Raw genomic sequence first — 16,562 nt, 5'->3', positions numbered from 1 at the left:
TGTATCTCAGCTCTGTCATCTGAAACATGTGCAAAGGATGGTCCTACCTCTGACGGTTACGTGAGGATTAAATGAGGCAACGTGTGTATAGTGAATAAGGTAGTGCCTGACACATGGAGGGCTCCACAGGTGTTTACTTCTCCTGCACATGAAAACCACCCGTTATTTCTTGTTTGTGAAGTGCTAGGAGAGCTCAGACACCCAAGGCCACCAGACTAGTACGCTGTGGATGGAGGAACACCTCAACCACGGCTATGGCTGACTGCAAATACCAAGAAAGCGTGGCTTACTGAAAGTTCTAGGAAATGGCTATGGATATCATCTCCAGATCATTAGAATCCTAGAATTATTTGGAGAGAGTAAGTAAGTTTGAACTCCTGGGTTTGCTATTACTAAGTTTGTCTACTTTTTCAGTGTCCCTTTTTGGCAAGCTTTATATTTTTCATTTTTCTTTGGCAGCCAAAGCCACTTGTTTTGTTTTTGGTTCCATTTCTGTGAAACAGTCTGAATGTCCTAGCCCAACACTTTCTTCCAGGATTTTCCCAGGGGCACACTCGAGAGAAATACATGAGCTGGGTCTTTGGATTAGCCAAGCAGCCAGACATTAGCAATTTCCGAGTTAACCTTTTCCTTACCAGCAGGGTAATTTCTTTACTCTTTCATTCATTCATCTTTACAACCTGGACAAAGGAGATACACACAGGAAGACAAGAAGGTAAGTGACCCTGAGTCGGCTGAAAGGGAGAGGCAAAACCCGGGTAGCAAAGGTAAGTAAAACCTCATGGGCTCAAATAACACTCATAACCTCCCATCGCTGGGCGCCAATTCCTGCGAGCAGGGTCTATGCTCCTTATTACTCAGAGCAGCACACACAAAAACAACCAAATCATGGTGGCAATTTTCAGCGCTCTTTTCCCCTCTCAGAAACAGAGAGAAATACTAAGAATGTTCATTGCCTTTGGTTATTATTTCAAATAATGGTGAAAGGATCCTCTGCTCTTAGCACTTTCATTTATTTAAGAAATAACGAATAGTGAATCCTGTGCCAAGGACGAAGCCTGACCCTGCTGGAGGGGGTGGCAAGAGTACTAGGACATAGAGAGTCCAGGTCGTGACAACTGACTCCTGGTCTGAGGAAGACGCTGGGCATGTAATAATAGTAACCACGGCAATAGGAATAGAAGGCAGTGACCCCCGGAGCGGAAGGAAAGACCTGAGTAAGAAAGTTCCTGACTGGTAGGCAGCTGTGGGGGGGTTGACACGAGGTGAGTGGGGGAGACAGCATTTGCTCAGTGTGGCCCTTCGAAATCAGCCAATGTCACAAAGGCCAGCAAGGCCTCAGAGCAGGCGCGGGGCTTTAAAGCCACCCTCAGAGGTTCATCAGAGGCTAAAGGGCTTTTGATTAATAAACATAAAACCAAGTTGCGCTTCTTGAACATCCACAGGCTGGGAGATGGGACAAGTCTGCTCAGACTAGGAATGAAGCCTGATAATTTGAACGTGACTTATAAGAACTTTGCCAAGAATCATGAGAGTAAATGAAGCAGGCTAGCGGGACAGGCCTCATTCCCAAAGCCAAATGGAAGCTGGAGCAGCCAGCTCGACCCTTGCTGAAATGGCGCAAGTAGGCACCATCTGCCTTTGAAACCCTATGGTTTGCTTCCAGCTCTTTCTCTTCCTAGCCTGGCAACCAAGGTACCCTCTAGACCCCTTGTCTCTCACCGACCAGCCTTTTATCCGGTCAAGGCCAGTTGCACAGAAACCCCCCTGCAAGGCATGAGCCGGCAAGAGCTTGTGCCTCACTCCTTGGTGACCCCGAAGGGCCCAGAAGGGTGGGAGTCACTGGGGCTTTAAGACACGGATACCTCCAGGGGATTTCAGCCAGTGGTGGAGGTGCCCTGCCGAGACCTCGGGATGCTCGCCCGTTAGTGCCCGGCACGCAGGAGCCGCTGGGGGGACGGGGCCTGCCAGCTGGAATCTCTGCGGCCTTCAACGGCGGTTCCTCAGATAAGCACTTCCCAGATCTTCCTAAAACGATGACAACCAAATCCTCTCCTGTTTTAGATGAAAAGACTGAGAAATAAATGGCAGGCACGAAATACCCGCACTGGGCCACATCGCAGCGAGAGCAGTGTCTTTTCACACCGGCCAAGCCGCCGAGCAACAACATAGCTCATGGTTGCTGTTGACCTTAGCCTCACCCTCTCTCCACTCAGTTTCATCTTAGAAAGCCAAAGTAATCTGAAGATGCTCTTCAAAGTGGACCTTTTAAATATTTATTGAAAGCATTGTCTCAGTCCTCTCAAAAGATAGGTGAAATTAGTAGCTTTCCATGGTTCTTTTCTCCCCTCCCTCCACCAGGATGTATATTTAAAGTAACTTTTATTTACAAAACCGTCTCTTAGCAACAGGGGCACAGCACAAGAGTGTGTTATCTAAAGCAAACCAATTCTGGCCATAAACTATATAAGCGAAGCAGCTAAATGTGATTGGTATAGCCCTCCCGAGATACCAGGAGCCAGAGGTGTTAGCGTGAGATTAAAGGCATATTTTTCAGAGACCTGGGATGGTCTATTATTCATGTATAACTTGAGGGAATAATAACACTTTTATTCCTAATTATAGAGTCGCAAAATTTGGGAGCTGAAAGGGATATTGGAGGCTTCTTAGTCCAGTCCTGTGATGTTACAATGGGGTGGGGGTCGTGGGGTGAACAAGGCAAAGAAAGAGAATTTGCTTTCTTTGGAGCACACAGGTGGTTAGTGGCAGCGCTGGCCTAAGAAATCAGGTTTCTTGACTTCTAGTCCTGTAGTTCCAGTAACTTGGGTGGGAACGGTGGTCTTGTCTTTATTCCACATGGATTCATTTAAATATCCACTTTTAAAATGAACTTCTGAATGAATCGTTCCAACATGTATGAATATAGATTTGAAGAAGCTTCTGCTTTTTGTACAGAAAATAAAGAGATGGTATTTTCATTCTACATAATTCACAGCCCACTGTTATTACCTTGGCAGAGATCACGGAAACTGAGAACATCACGTGTTGGCAAAAATTTAAGTGATTGCTTGTGACCGATGACAAAATCTGTTTGTTTGCGTGTGTCCAAATCGAGAGAGACTCATCCAGCCTAATGAGATGTTGTTACAGGGGCTGGTTCTGGAGTCAGTCTCCTTCGGTATGAATCCCAGCTCCACTGTCTAGCCACTGGTGTTACCTTGGGAAAGATGCCCGACATCTCTGTGCATCAGTGCCCCCAATCTAAAAATTGGAAGCATATTCATATTTGTAGAGGTTTTGAGATAATTAAATGAGATCATTTATTCAAAATGCTTATAACAACTCCTGGCAATTATTGCATAAAGTATCTTTTAGCTATTTGAAGTTCTAATGGTAAGGAAATTATTAGGAGGATACCAATGGGGAGTTCTGACCATGTCTTTCTTCTTTTGTTCTGAGAACCCATATTTATTTATTTATTTATTTATTTATTTATTTATTTATTTATTTATTGATTTTATTTATTAATCAGAAACACAGAGAAAGAGAGAGGCAGAAACACAGGCAGAGGGAGAAGCAGGCTCCATTCTGGGAGCCCGACATGGGACTTGATCCTGGTGACCCCAGGATCAGGCCCTGGGCCTAAGGCAGCGCTAAACCGCTGAGCCACCTTGGCTGCCCCATATTTAAATTCTAAGCAATTAGCCTTATGATTAAGGATACTCTCAGTGGCTGTTCCAAAACAAAGAGCAAAGTGTTTTCATTCATTTCCCAGTGTTTTGGTTTACTATTTTTTGAGTCTTCTGGTAAATAATAGATGTATTTGCAAGATGGCTAACCGCTTGTGATCTGTAGCCTTGAAACAAAGAGGAAAAAAAAAATGCCTGTCATGTGATTTAAGAACTTGTGACTTCAATCCCACTGACGTGATGTTCAAATAAATACGTTGGCAGGTTTAAAAAATGTCCAGACGTTTACTTATTTGAAAATAAGTGTAGAAGAAACTGAGGCCCCGAGAGGTTAAATCACTTATTCTAAATTAAACAAACTCAGTCATTGATTTTGCTCTACCAGTGTATTAAGAGGAATGCTAACTGAAAAGTCTGAATTTTTAGCTTCTTACTCAGGCGTGAAAGAAGCAGTCCCTTGAAATTTTCATAGGTATTCACAAAGCCAGAAATCAAACTTTGTTCTACAAACTACTAGGCAACCTATAAAATGAAACAAAGGTTCAGAAAAGCTAAGCCATATAGATAATGGCATGAAGACATTCTTAGCATATCAGTGCATTACAGATAAATCATTAAAAGCTGTTGCACTAAAACTATTGGAGCATTTAAAAAATATCATAAATAATTAAAATGGATATCTTTTCCAGTTCTAAATGTGGCAGATAATAAAATTAATGAGGAGAAAAGCTTACCTTGATTTTTAACTAGAACAAGTAACTGTATGCACTCCTTGACGTCTACGCTATTTAAAAGTAAAAGGAAAGACAGTGTTTTCAAAAACGTGAACTTCAGTGTTGGCTGGTATCCATTAATACTACTAATTTGGGTCGCATCCTGGATCTAATCAGCCTGTAACATTTGCATAGTTTAAAACCATAAAACTGCCATTAGAGGGGCATAAAGCATAAGCATTTTTAAAGCATTTTTAGCTTTACTTTTTATCTTACTTACAAGGAAGCTTCGCCATATTACTCTTTAGCGAAAGATGCAAATGAGAGTCCGATAAATTAGATGAACTACTCTGAAGAAGCACAGCTAGTTAGTAAGGAAACTGAACTTGGTCTCTTTAATCCCAGACCAAGGGTTTTACTGAACAGATCAAATCAAGGGCATCCAGTTTCCTTCCTCCCACCCCAAGTTATCCTGAGGAATGCTGTGCTCCTGGTTAGAATGCCTAAACATCTTCAAATTACTGTAGCTCTTTCCTCAAGGTATGAACAAAAACTACCTCAAAAATGTCGCTGAGGATTTTTGCTAAAAACATTTTCTGGATGTCACCCTAGACTTACTGAAAATCAGGGGTGGGACAGCTTAACAAGCTCCCCAGGTGATTCTTATGCACAGGAAAGAGAGCCACTAGCCAGTAGGATAAAGTCCAATGTCAAAACAAGGCCCTCCTGCCTACATCTTCAAACTTCTAATTGCAATTCTGTCCACTGAACTTTGTGCTTCAGCAAAATCTTTCTACTTAGATCTCTCCGGCCCTACCTATCCGTTCACACCTCTGGGCCTTTGTACTCATTCCCTCTGTCTGCAAAACCTCTCCTTCCCCACCCGTCTCCACCTATGTAGCAAGCTAATCATTCCTGAAACTAGGTCAGGCTCCTCCTTTTCCCGGTCTTTTCCTTTCCAGATAGAATCAAAAGTAATGGCTTCCATTATTCCTAGAAGCATGTGTATTTATCTGTTTGTTTGCATCTCGTGCAAATGGGTGACCTTAGTTCCCAGATACAAAGGAAATGAAAATGTTCAGAACAAGTCTCCCTAGAATATGCTCTCTTGGCATGTGGACAACTTAGAGCAGGATACAAGTGGGACTCTGCAGGCTCAAGAGAAACTTTTGTTTCCTCCTTAACTACCTAGAAGAATCTAAACTGGGTGTCTTTCCCAGAATAAGAGCTATTATCAGAGATGAATTTTATCTGACCGACCCATCTGTACCGCAAGGCAAACATCGACTGACCAAACATGTGCTCTTTTTCTAATTGCCCTGTGAAATGCACTCCTCCTCTTTGAAGCCCTAAGACTCCCATCCCATCGCTTAGCTCAGGAAGGCACATACACCTCACTTTACCTTTTTGTCTTTACATGTCTCAATATATGTGGGGTTCCTAAATGTACAAAACTAAATTTGATTTTCCCCTGTCAATCTGTTTTATGTCAATTCCGTCATTAGATCAGCCAAAAGAACCTTGAAAAACAGAGAAAAACTCAGCCCCCGCAACAGAAACCATAAATGTTTGATAAAAGAATGACAGAGTGCATGGTGGTGTGTTAGTGTCACCGTAACACTTCTGCAAATCGTTGGAGTTGCAATCACATACGGACTATTCAACCACGGAGTGCCAACATTTCCAGATGATACCATTGGTGTCCGGATATAAGCCATTATCTATGATGTTCGTGGTGATAGGTACAATAAAAATATTTTTCAAAATTCCCTTGTGGCAACATTTACGCCAATTGGAATAATGCTCTAGATCTTTTTTCTTTCTTCTTCTTTTTTTTTTTTTTCATCTTTTTGGGTCAATGTGCCTCCCTAGGGTAGAGACTGTTGCTTATAATACCAAAAAGCAGCTTCTGTAGTTTCACATTATACACAGATGAAAATATGTGGAAGTGCCGATATCCTTCAAAGCCTTCACTTTTCTTTCTGCCTTTTGCTCTTACAGACCAGATACCTGTTTGCTGACCCAGTATTATTTGTTTTCGATTCTGTTTCTATAGAATCTGATGTTGATTTCATAGTTGCTGCACTTTTAGGAGACTCTATGAAAGTCCAGCAGACATCCAGTATTTTATTTTGTATACTCCTCTTTTAGGCCGGGACAATTTTACACCTTCAGACTCCTAATTTTGAATTTTGAATATGATGTATATACATAGATTATGGTCCCCAGAATCATTTATTACAAACACTCATTTGTTGACTACTATAACCAGGTCAATTAGATGGAGATCAAAGAAAATTGCAATAAAAAATATAGAGCAAAATGACAAATTGGATCAAGTTCTGAGAAAATATCCTTGAGTTAGATAAGCTTGAAGGTGGCCTTGGGAAGCGTCACAGATGAGTGAAGCCTTACTTTTGTAAGAGTATATTTTTTATAATATGGTGGAGTTAAGACAATTAAATAAATATAACAGATAAGTAAATCAAGTGTCATAGGAACACAGGAGAGAAGAAGAATGCTGACTTGGGAAATTAAGGAAGACTGCAAGGAGCAAGAACCATTTTAGTTGATTATTTAAGTAGGAATATAAAAGTATGGAAGAACAGAGGAGAGGAGGAGCAAAGTTTAAGTATTTTAGAGTGGGGGGCCACGTTTTGCCAGTATTGTTCTATTCTGTTAAATGCTAGAGTTTAGTTTGTAAGATAAATGGCCCTGGAGTGGCCTGCAGTACTTGCAAAGCCAATTGTCTGCTCTATTTATGACTTTACACAGAGTAGCAGAGGTCAGGATGAGGTTAAGTTGATGACTATCATGAAATGTGAGCCTACAGGTGATCAGGGTAGAAGAACACGGTTCCATTCAACAATCCACCTAATGACACATTACTCACTTTCTCCACTTTCTTTAAAAACGAACGAAAAATAAACAAAAACCTCAACTTTCGTTGTCTCAGGAAAAAACTATCATTGGCTAGGCAGCAAATACAGATAAATGTACATGCAATTTATGCCTCTCAGGGCCTTTTTGTTTTTAAACTAGAAATAACTCTGATGATCGAAATTTCTGGCACGTGGGAACAAGGACCTCTTGGATGGCCAACGGCTTTCCTCCCCACCGCACAGCCTCTGATGCCATCTTTCTAGGGTGATACTGCTCTTTTGCAGCTGTGCCCCTTCTCCCTGCACACTGTGTTTGCTGTTTTCCACACCGCTCAATCCGCATGTCCCAGACCCCTGCCTGTGCTGACTAGCTCTCCCTACTAGTCATCAGCTACTATTGCTTCAGGTTGTCTTTTTGCTCCACTGGTGTAATTAAACTCCATCAATCACCCAAGTATTTCTGGTCATTGTGACTCAGCTCTGTTAGTTTTAGAACTGAGAACCTTTGTAAGGACACAAGAACTGTAGGGGAGGAAAACTTTTCCCTTCTTCTTTTTAGGTCTTTTTGGCTGGTCTAATAATTAAATTGACATAAGACAGATTAACTAGAGAAAAAAACAGTAATTGGTGTCTACAGGAACCCCAAAGACAGGAGGCTCCCCACCAGGCAATGGGTTTATATGCCACTCTGAACTAAGGAGGAAGGGGTAAGAAATTTCTCTTATTCTTATAAGGCCACTGATCCTATAGGATTGGGAATCTACCCTTACGAACTTCATTTAGTCTTAATTATATCCTAAAAACCCTATTTCCAAATACAATGATACCGAGGGCTAAAGCTTCAACATATGGATTTTGTGGGGGCACAATTCAGTCCATAGCAACAAGGAAACAATTTTTGAACATATTACTTTGAAAAGAATGCAACTTACCCAACCAATATTTATGGAACATCTCTCACGTGCTAAGCAAAGTAAAGATCCCTGGCAGGGAGTGTATTTTTTTCTTTTTTCTTTTTTAAATTAAATATAATTAACATATAGTATGTTATTAGTTTCAGGTGTATAGTATAGTGATTCAGCACTTCTCTCCATAATGCAGTGATCATCAGGGTAAGTGTGCTTTTGATCCCCTTTACCTATTTCACCTCTCTGGCACCTTGGCAGGTAATATTTTAAGATGGATTTTAGTAAACTGAATTATTTAATGCCAGGTGACATTTTTCATGTCTCTTACTAAGACTTGCTTTATAATACATATTTTTTTTTAAATGAGAAAAATGGAAAAATTAGACAATTTGCAAAAAGTTGGGTATTACAAAAGTATTTTACAAGATATGATGACAAGGAATAAAGACAATTTGCTAAATACCAAAAATCATATCTCAGGACTTCAATGAAATAAACTAGGTTTATGGAGGCATGAGTTAAGAAAAGAAAAAGTTTGGGACCTGGGTGGCTCAGCAGTTGAGTGTCTGCCTTTGGCTCAGGGCATGATCCCCATGTGGGGATCCAGTCCCACATCAGGCACCCTGCAGGGAGCCTGCTTCTCCCTCTGCCTACATCTGTGCCTCTCTCTCTGTCTCTCATGAATAAATAAATAAATTTTTTTTTAAAAAAGAAAAGAAAAAGTTGTCCCTAGTACAGAACTAAACAGAATTTTAGAGCTTTTTTTTGAGGTGGGAGGGAGGTACAAATAGTATTAGAAAGTCTTGGAAGGGATGAAAAGTCAATAACAAAGAAATATTACATTTGCAAATCAGTGAACCGGCTCAAGAATAACAGTGAAATAGCAAGGAAACCTTTAAAGTATTGTTTATTACAGATTAAACACATTCAAAATGCTCATTTTATTATGTCACAAATACTCTAAAAAGACATTTAATCTGAGAGAAGTAAAATCAGAAAGGATACATTTTTTTTCTTAGAAATAACACATTTTTAAAAGAAGTTTTATTTAAAATCAAACTGCATCTCTAATAATTACATAACACTTAAACAATAATCGACAACATACATTTAAATGTCATAATTATTGTACCAAATCCATTTCTAGACACATTGGTTAAACAAGAGGAAAACGACTAGTTTGGTCAAAGGTGTTCTTAGGTAGTAATGTCATTTAAGTTTGGAGAGTTCCACTGACAGTTAGACACTTGTCTTTATTGGAAGAGCTCCTTCTTAGGCACAAAATTTGTACCTGAGTGTCTGGAGACTTAACTTTACTGTGAAGACCCATAGCACTAGGTAAAACCTACTGGGAAAAAAAAAAAGAAGGAAGGAAGGAAGGAAGGGAGGAAGGGAGGAAGGGAGGAAGGGAGGAAGGGAGGGAGGAAGGGAGGGGGACAGGGAGAAAGTGGTCCGATTTGTCTGTTTGGGACTGTGAGCTTCAAAAGCTTGCATTGGAACACCATCCCAGGATCAGGAATCCACCTAACATGCACCAGGTGCACCCTATAAAACCGTCTCCATTATTAGGGGGCAACATTTAAAATTAAAATTCTTAGATGACAAATTCTATGGCATTTATGTATGTATGTAGTATCTAGTAAAAAAAAAAAACTTGATTGCAAGCCTGTAAAATAAAAACAACTGTGAATTTCAAGATACTCAGTTTAGTGGCTAAAAACATGAAATGGAGATAACAATAGTTTCCTCAACTACAGTGGCTCTTGGCTACTTTGCCTGTGATATGAGAACCAATCCAATATTCCCTATCTCTAGGTTTTGACTTATTTTTTCCCTTGGCTCTTATCACCATCTACCATTTTAATTCTTTGTTTTGTTCATTTCTGTTATTAAGTTGGAGACTTCTTGCCACTAGAATATAAATCCAATGAATTTTTCTTTCTCTTCTGTGTCCCTAGTACCTACAATAGTCTGGCATGTAAAAGTACTCAATATCTTTTGATTGACTGAATAGATAATTGCAGAATTGGAAGTTAAGGGGCATGTAGTCTTTTGGAGGCCTGCTGAGAATGATTAAAATCACATATTCATTTGTTCAACAAATATTTACTAAGTACATATTATGTCCCAGACACTGCACTCAGTTTGGATATGCAATATTGAACGAGCAGAGCCCCTGCCCTCAATGGACAGGTTTTCAAATGACTCTAAAAATGAGAATGACTTCAGTCCTGCAAAATCACTGTCTGACCCTCGAGGACTTTGGGCTACAAGTGACTGGTCGGTAGCCTGCCTATGCCTCAGACACGGGTGTTTCAATTCATGCAGTTAGTAAGACAATATTTTCTACCATGAACTGCATGACAGCTAAACATATCCATGCACAGGGTGGGTTCCTTTCCCTGGAAGATGAATTAAAATATAAGTAAAATCTTTGCTACTTTAAAAACAAAGGTTATCAGAAAATAGAGGGAAGATTTGGATTTGAACCGGCCTTGAACGACTACACCACTACATCAAGTTCTGAGATATTTCTGAAAATTCAAGAACAGCTGATGTTGGTGATCTCATCAGGTCCTTTGACTTCTTTTAGAAGGTCCAAGTTTATGGAATCAAGTGAAGAAAACACACATAATGGAAATCACAGTGGACTGAAATAAATAGCTCTTGTCTTGGAGTCAGAGGACTTAAGTTCAGATGTGTGTTAGATCTACTACGTGGCCTTCACATCTGTTTCTTGGTTACCATATCAGTAAAACAGCCCTTGTGCTTTACCATACATGTATCGTTGGGGTCTTTTGAGGATCGAGTAAGATAATATTTAGAAGAACACTTGTTAAACTTCAATATCCTTGCAAGACATAAGGATATAAGTAAGTGGCTTGGGTAATGATGATCCATTTTACGCTTAAAGGAACCTAGGAAGCAAACATTTTTCCCCTCATCTTGCATAAATTCATAAAATTCTAGAATCAGACTCTTTATACAAGTAAAACAACTTCTGTTTTCCTCTATGCAATTAACACCTCAAATTGATCACTGGGATTTTTTTTTCTATTTTAGGATTGCAGTACATAAATTCCCTAAGCCCTCTATTAATTTTTTTAATTAATTTCTTTTTAAAAAAATTCATATTAATAATCCATGCAATTAACCAAATTAGATTGTAGAAGTAGAGAAATAGAAATGTTGCCAGGCACAATACTCCTAAAAATCTTTTTCATTTTTTTGAAACACGATGCTCTAAGTAAACAATTGGAAAAAAACAAAGATTCTCAGCATTCTTGTGCAAAGAAATATAGTCCTTAGCATTACAATTTTAAATAATTGCACTTCAAATGTATCTTTCTTTGATGTCTTCACATGGATAGATACCTTTACAAATTTAGATTTGCTTCCAACCACCTGGGTAAAATGATATCCACAAATATTATTTTTTAAATTAGTTTTGCTATAATCCTGGTCCTGCATAATAAGAAGAGGGTATACATCTGAAGGAAAGGGGAAAAAATTGTTTTTTAAATAAGAATAAGATGAGTATTAACTCAGAGACTTAAAACTATCTTTAGAGTTCATGGAATCCTTGATATATTGTCAGTAGAATGTCTTTACTTTGTTTGATAAGTAAGTTAATGTTACAAAGTAGTAAAAGATAATTGAATCAATATTAGCTCACTGCTTAATTACTTCTTGGAAAGAAGGAGAATCAAGCCTAGAATATTTTGTTGCAATGAAAGTTTGGGGAGGCAATATTTACTTGATATTCCTGGTTTATAGCAAAGTGATTTGTTTAGTATGGACCTCTTTCTTCTTCTTCTTCTTCTTCTTCTTCTTCTTCTTCTTCTTCTTCTTCTTCTTCTTCTTCTTCTTCTTCTTCTTCTTCTTTTTAGAAAATATTCAGGATGTACTTTTTAAAACAGTTCTCTATATCTCCTTAGAAATAAAGTTTTGGCTTCTCAGAGGTTTTGATTACTCCCTTAAGGAAAAACAAAAAACAAAAAACAAGACTCTCATCCCAATTCTTCAGCACAGAGAATGGCATAATTGCCTACAGCTACATAAATCAGAAAAGCCAGAACCATGGAGACACCCTGTATCTTTGTATTTATTTGACTTATTTAAGATTTATATAGTATTTATCATGTGCCGGGCACTCCTCAAATTAACTCACTTCATAGTCATAACAGCAGGTTAACCAAAAACCCAAGCATGGAGACATTAAATATAAACCATTCAAGGTTGCCAAACTAGTAAATGACAAGGTTGGAATTTGAACCCGTGTCCTCTGCCTCCAGAGTCTGTGTATATAAACATGACATCATGTTGTCTCTCTCTGTGATTAGGTTTTATTACTTCCTCCTCCCAGGTACTTCTTAAATACTTTCTCCTTCACCCTGTCATCATGCTGATTGAAGCCACTGTTGGGGAGGAAGAATTTCCTCTGCCCTTCAAGGTCCTTCCAGCTGGATTTAGAGAATCAAACTGACATGAGACAGATTAACAGGAGAAAATCCAATTTAATAGCCTACGTATGGAGAATCCACACAGGCATGGAAATTCCAGACAGCCAGGCAGCATGAAGCTTGTATGAGCTAAGGAGAGGGGTAGGTGTCTGAAGATATAAAGGGGAGAAAGACTAATTAGCACAAAGGTGAAGGGAGATGTTTAGGAAACAGAGCTCGTCTTATTATGCTGGTGAGTTTCTTAGATAAAAGGGAGTCTCTGTGAATAGCTCTCTTCCTGGTAGAGTGGGCAGTTGAGGTGGTTTTTCTGAATCTGCTGGGTGTGGATTGCTTTTAACTCAAAATAACCTTCATGCCAAAATGGCCTCCCCTTGGGGTGGCCTTCTCTTAGCCCCCACACAACATTCATGCTCCACATGATCTTTAGATAATTTCTCTTTTTCCCCCAGTTCATTACGTATGAACTAGGTTGCATGATTTCCTAAAAACATAAACCTGATCATTTTAGTCCTTAGCTTAGAAATGTTCAATGGCTTTCCACTAATATTAAAAAAAAAAAAATCAACTTTCTTTGCACTGTCTACTTTGCAGCTTCCCTCCTCTTGCCTCCCTGTCACTCTGTATTCCAGATACATTAGGCTTCTAATTCTTCAAATGTCTCATACTCTCTCCCATTTCAGAGCCTGTCCATTGACCACTGCCGTAGGCCAGGGTTTCTCAACTATGACACCACCAACATCTTGGACTGGATCGTTCTCTATTGTGGAAGGCTTTTCTGCATGATGTAAGATGTGCAGCAGCATTTCTGGCCTCTACTCAATAGATGCCAGTAGCAACCTCCAGTTTTAATAACCAGAAATGTCTTCAGACACTGCCAAATGCCTCATGAAGCAAGAGGTGGTATGAAAATCACTCCTATTGAGGATCGTTGCCTTTGACTTACATGTCCCAGCCCCCTCTTTTGATTTATTCTTATTTACTCTGCAGAACTTAAGATCACTTCCTCAGAAAAGCCTTCTCTGATTTCAGCCCGGATGTTGCAGCCTGGGTTCCCTGGGAAGAAGACACTGGGACTGCAATTAGTTTGCAAGCAGTTTATTATAACGCACTCTTGAGATAAACATGTGTGGAAAGAAACAGGATTGGGCAGAAGGAGACATTGGGCTGCAATGTTATTTCAGGGAAGGCCCCACTTGACCCTGCTGAAGCTGGGATGGTCCCTCTGAGTTGTCCAATGGAGTGAGGGAACAGGGCCTTTTTACCTCCAGGATACGAGGCTTGGCCTGCAGGCTGTGCTGGAAAGGGGCACGACCTTGGGTTTGGCAATTGTCTTTAGCAGAGGCAATTTGCTGGGAAGGTCGAGAGCTGGGGACGATGTCACAGCAGCAATTGCAACAACCCAGGGAAATAACCCCTTGATATCTGAAGAGGGATTTGGGCAGCATACCAAAGCACTCACTGCAGTCCACCCCTTGCACCACTCATATCCACTTATTTATGGAAATTCTAGTGGCCTTTTTCCCAAAGTAAATTCCTAAGAGGAAGGTCACTGAATAAGCCATAGTCCCTACCGCTCCAGAACAATATTTATGGTCTCCCTTCCTTTCAATTTAGTAAAGATCCCCTCACCCTAAGCTCTCACCTGTTTATCTCAGTAGCAAATCTCCTGTTGTGACAGAGATTCTCATCCCTGAGGGGTTTTTACCCCTCCTGGGCAGTGGCTGCTGCTTTCTCCATCAAAACTGAGCAAAAGACTAACAAGAGGGGTGTGAGTCAGTGACCTTAATGCCAACCATATTCCTCCCTGTCTCGTTGTGGAGTCAGATCAAGAAGCCTATGGGCAACTCAGAGGAGGCCACGTTCCCAGCACTGGGTGGAGTCTTTGTAGACTTGCCATACAAGTGTTTTCCCATTCAGGGAATGTGAATTCCATGAATGCTAGTGCGATTAAGATCCTTTCAGCAGCAACTAACAGAATACTTATTTAAAAGAGGCTAAAGCAATGAATGTATGCATTATCCTAATAGACAAGGAGTGTAGGGGTTAGAAAACCATCGAGTTGGTTACTTTGGTGGCTTCATGATGTCATAAAGAACTGAGGCTTTCCATATTTCTCTTGGTTTTCATCCTTAGATTTGAACCCTCATGGCTGCAAGATGGCTGCCAAGGCTCCAGGCGTTATCGCCCACACATCACAACTGGGCAGGAGGGTTGGTTCTCCTCGTATACCTCTTTATGTCTTCACCATCTAGACAAGATTGGGTTACATACCGATGCCACAGCTGTCAGGGTACTTGGTGATCTTAGTCTCTGATATGGGGGTGGGGGGGGCTGTGACGGCAGGGGGAGTGAGGGCAGGCCGAGTGGGAAACCAACAGATGCTGCCACAGTATGCAGTGCACCTGCTACATGGTAGGAGTTTCATAAATTTGTATGAAACGCCTTACGTATGTTTTCTTCTCTCTCAATCGGTTTCTAATTCTCTTTGTTTTTCTTTCTTTTTTGCTTCCCTCACTCTTCCTCATTTTATTCCTGTTTATTTTTCTGCCCATAAAACTATCTTTTTAGCATAATCAAAGTTCTAGTCATTTGTATTTTTAAAAAATTGAAGGTTATATATTTCTCCATAAGAAAAAGAAGACAAACTAAATTTTATTAAGTGACATTGATTATTTCCGTTTCATAGCTTTCAGATCCATGAAGCTCCTGTCTCTCGGTAGATGCATAAACAGCGTGACTATGAGGAGAAAATGAAAGAACAGAGGCACATACACTTGGTATTCGCAAGGATGGATTCCAGGGTTCAGAATGAATGGGCTGTGATCCCAGCCATTCCACTGTGTGACTTTAGGCAAGTTCCTCAAACTGCCTATCCCTCAACTCACTCATCTATAAAATGGGAAAAAGAAAAGTACATACCTCATAGAATCTTTGTGAAAATTAAATGAGAAAACATACGTAACCTTCAAAAAACTGTCAGCAGGGCAGCCCGGGGGGCTCAGTGGTTGAGCATCTGCCTTCAGCCCAGGAGGTGATCCTGGAGACCCGGGATCGAGTCCCACGTCGGGCTCCCTGCATGGAGCCTGCTTCTCCCTCTGTCCGTGTCTCTGCCTCTGTCTCTCATGAATAAATAAATAAAATCTAAAAAACAAAAAAACAAAAAAAACCAAAACTGTCAGCAAGGAGTCCTTTGTCTCAAAGATTCCAGGTAGGAATCTACAAGAAGAACAAAGCATCTGGGTTCAAATTCAGACTCTCCAAACTGAGACTCAGGGCTTCTGTGCCAAAGTAGTTTCCAATTGATTTAAATCATGCCTTCTTACTTACCTGGTGTGGCCACATTTCATCGAAGAATTTATCTTTTATCCTTATCCTTTATTCTTGCCTACCTTCCCTCCCCCCGTGAATGTTCTTTTAAATTCTATGAGGAGGAGTCCCAAATCTGTAAGTTTAAGTCTCAACTCCAGTGTGATGTCTGTATTCACATTGCCAGCCTCCTGCTGGAAGTCTCCATGGAGCATCCCATCAAAACCTCAAAACACCACTGATTTACTGTATGGATTTGGACATATAATAACAAGTAGGTGATCTCTGGGATTTTCAGTGTCTTAAGTTAAAAAAAAAAAAAAAAAGGAGAAAAAGGAGGAGTGCCAGGGTGGCTCGGTCAGTTAACCAATGGACTCTTGGTGTTGGCTCACGTCATGATCTCAGGGTCCATGCTTAGTGTAGAGTCTGCTTGAGATTTTCCCTCCTTCTCCCTCTGCCCCTTATCCCACTTGCATGCATGTAAGTCTATCTCAGATAAATAAACGAAAGAAAGAAAAAGAAAGAAAGAAAGAAAGAAAGAAAGAAAGAAAGAAAGAAAGAAAGAAAGAAAGAAAGAAAGAAAGAAAGAAGAAAAGAAAGA

General features: G+C 40.2%; 2 long non-coding RNA genes across 4 annotated transcripts; both read left to right on the top strand.

Moving 5' to 3' along the window:
- The first annotated feature begins 1,189 nt into the window (after nucleotides 1–1,189).
- Nucleotides 1,190–2,322, top strand: LOC111090127. Of its 2 annotated transcripts, none has more exons than XR_005370027.1 (2): nucleotides 1,190–1,236; nucleotides 1,446–2,322. It is a non-coding gene; the product is annotated as an uncharacterized LOC111090127 (long non-coding RNA). The 2 variants fall into 2 exon arrangements; XR_005370026.1 differs by having other exon boundaries at nucleotides 1,195–1,265.
- A 5,996-nt stretch (nucleotides 2,323–8,318) lies between these two features.
- On the top strand, nucleotides 8,319–15,743 carry LOC111090126. Of its 2 annotated transcripts, XR_005370950.1 has the most exons (5): nucleotides 8,319–8,396; nucleotides 12,559–12,796; nucleotides 13,336–13,439; nucleotides 14,789–14,945; nucleotides 15,342–15,743. It is a non-coding gene; the product is annotated as an uncharacterized LOC111090126 (long non-coding RNA). The 2 variants fall into 2 exon arrangements; XR_005370951.1 differs by lacking the exon at nucleotides 12,559–12,796 and having other exon boundaries at nucleotides 8,327–8,396.
- Nucleotides 15,744–16,562: the final 819 nt, after the last annotated feature.

This window comes from Canis lupus, chromosome 15 (genome assembly GCF_011100685.1).
Source record: "Canis lupus familiaris isolate Mischka breed German Shepherd chromosome 15, alternate assembly UU_Cfam_GSD_1.0, whole genome shotgun sequence".
Classification (NCBI taxonomy): Eukaryota; Metazoa; Chordata; class Mammalia; order Carnivora; family Canidae; genus Canis; species Canis lupus.
This window is presented reverse-complemented; position numbering and strand designations above follow the sequence as displayed.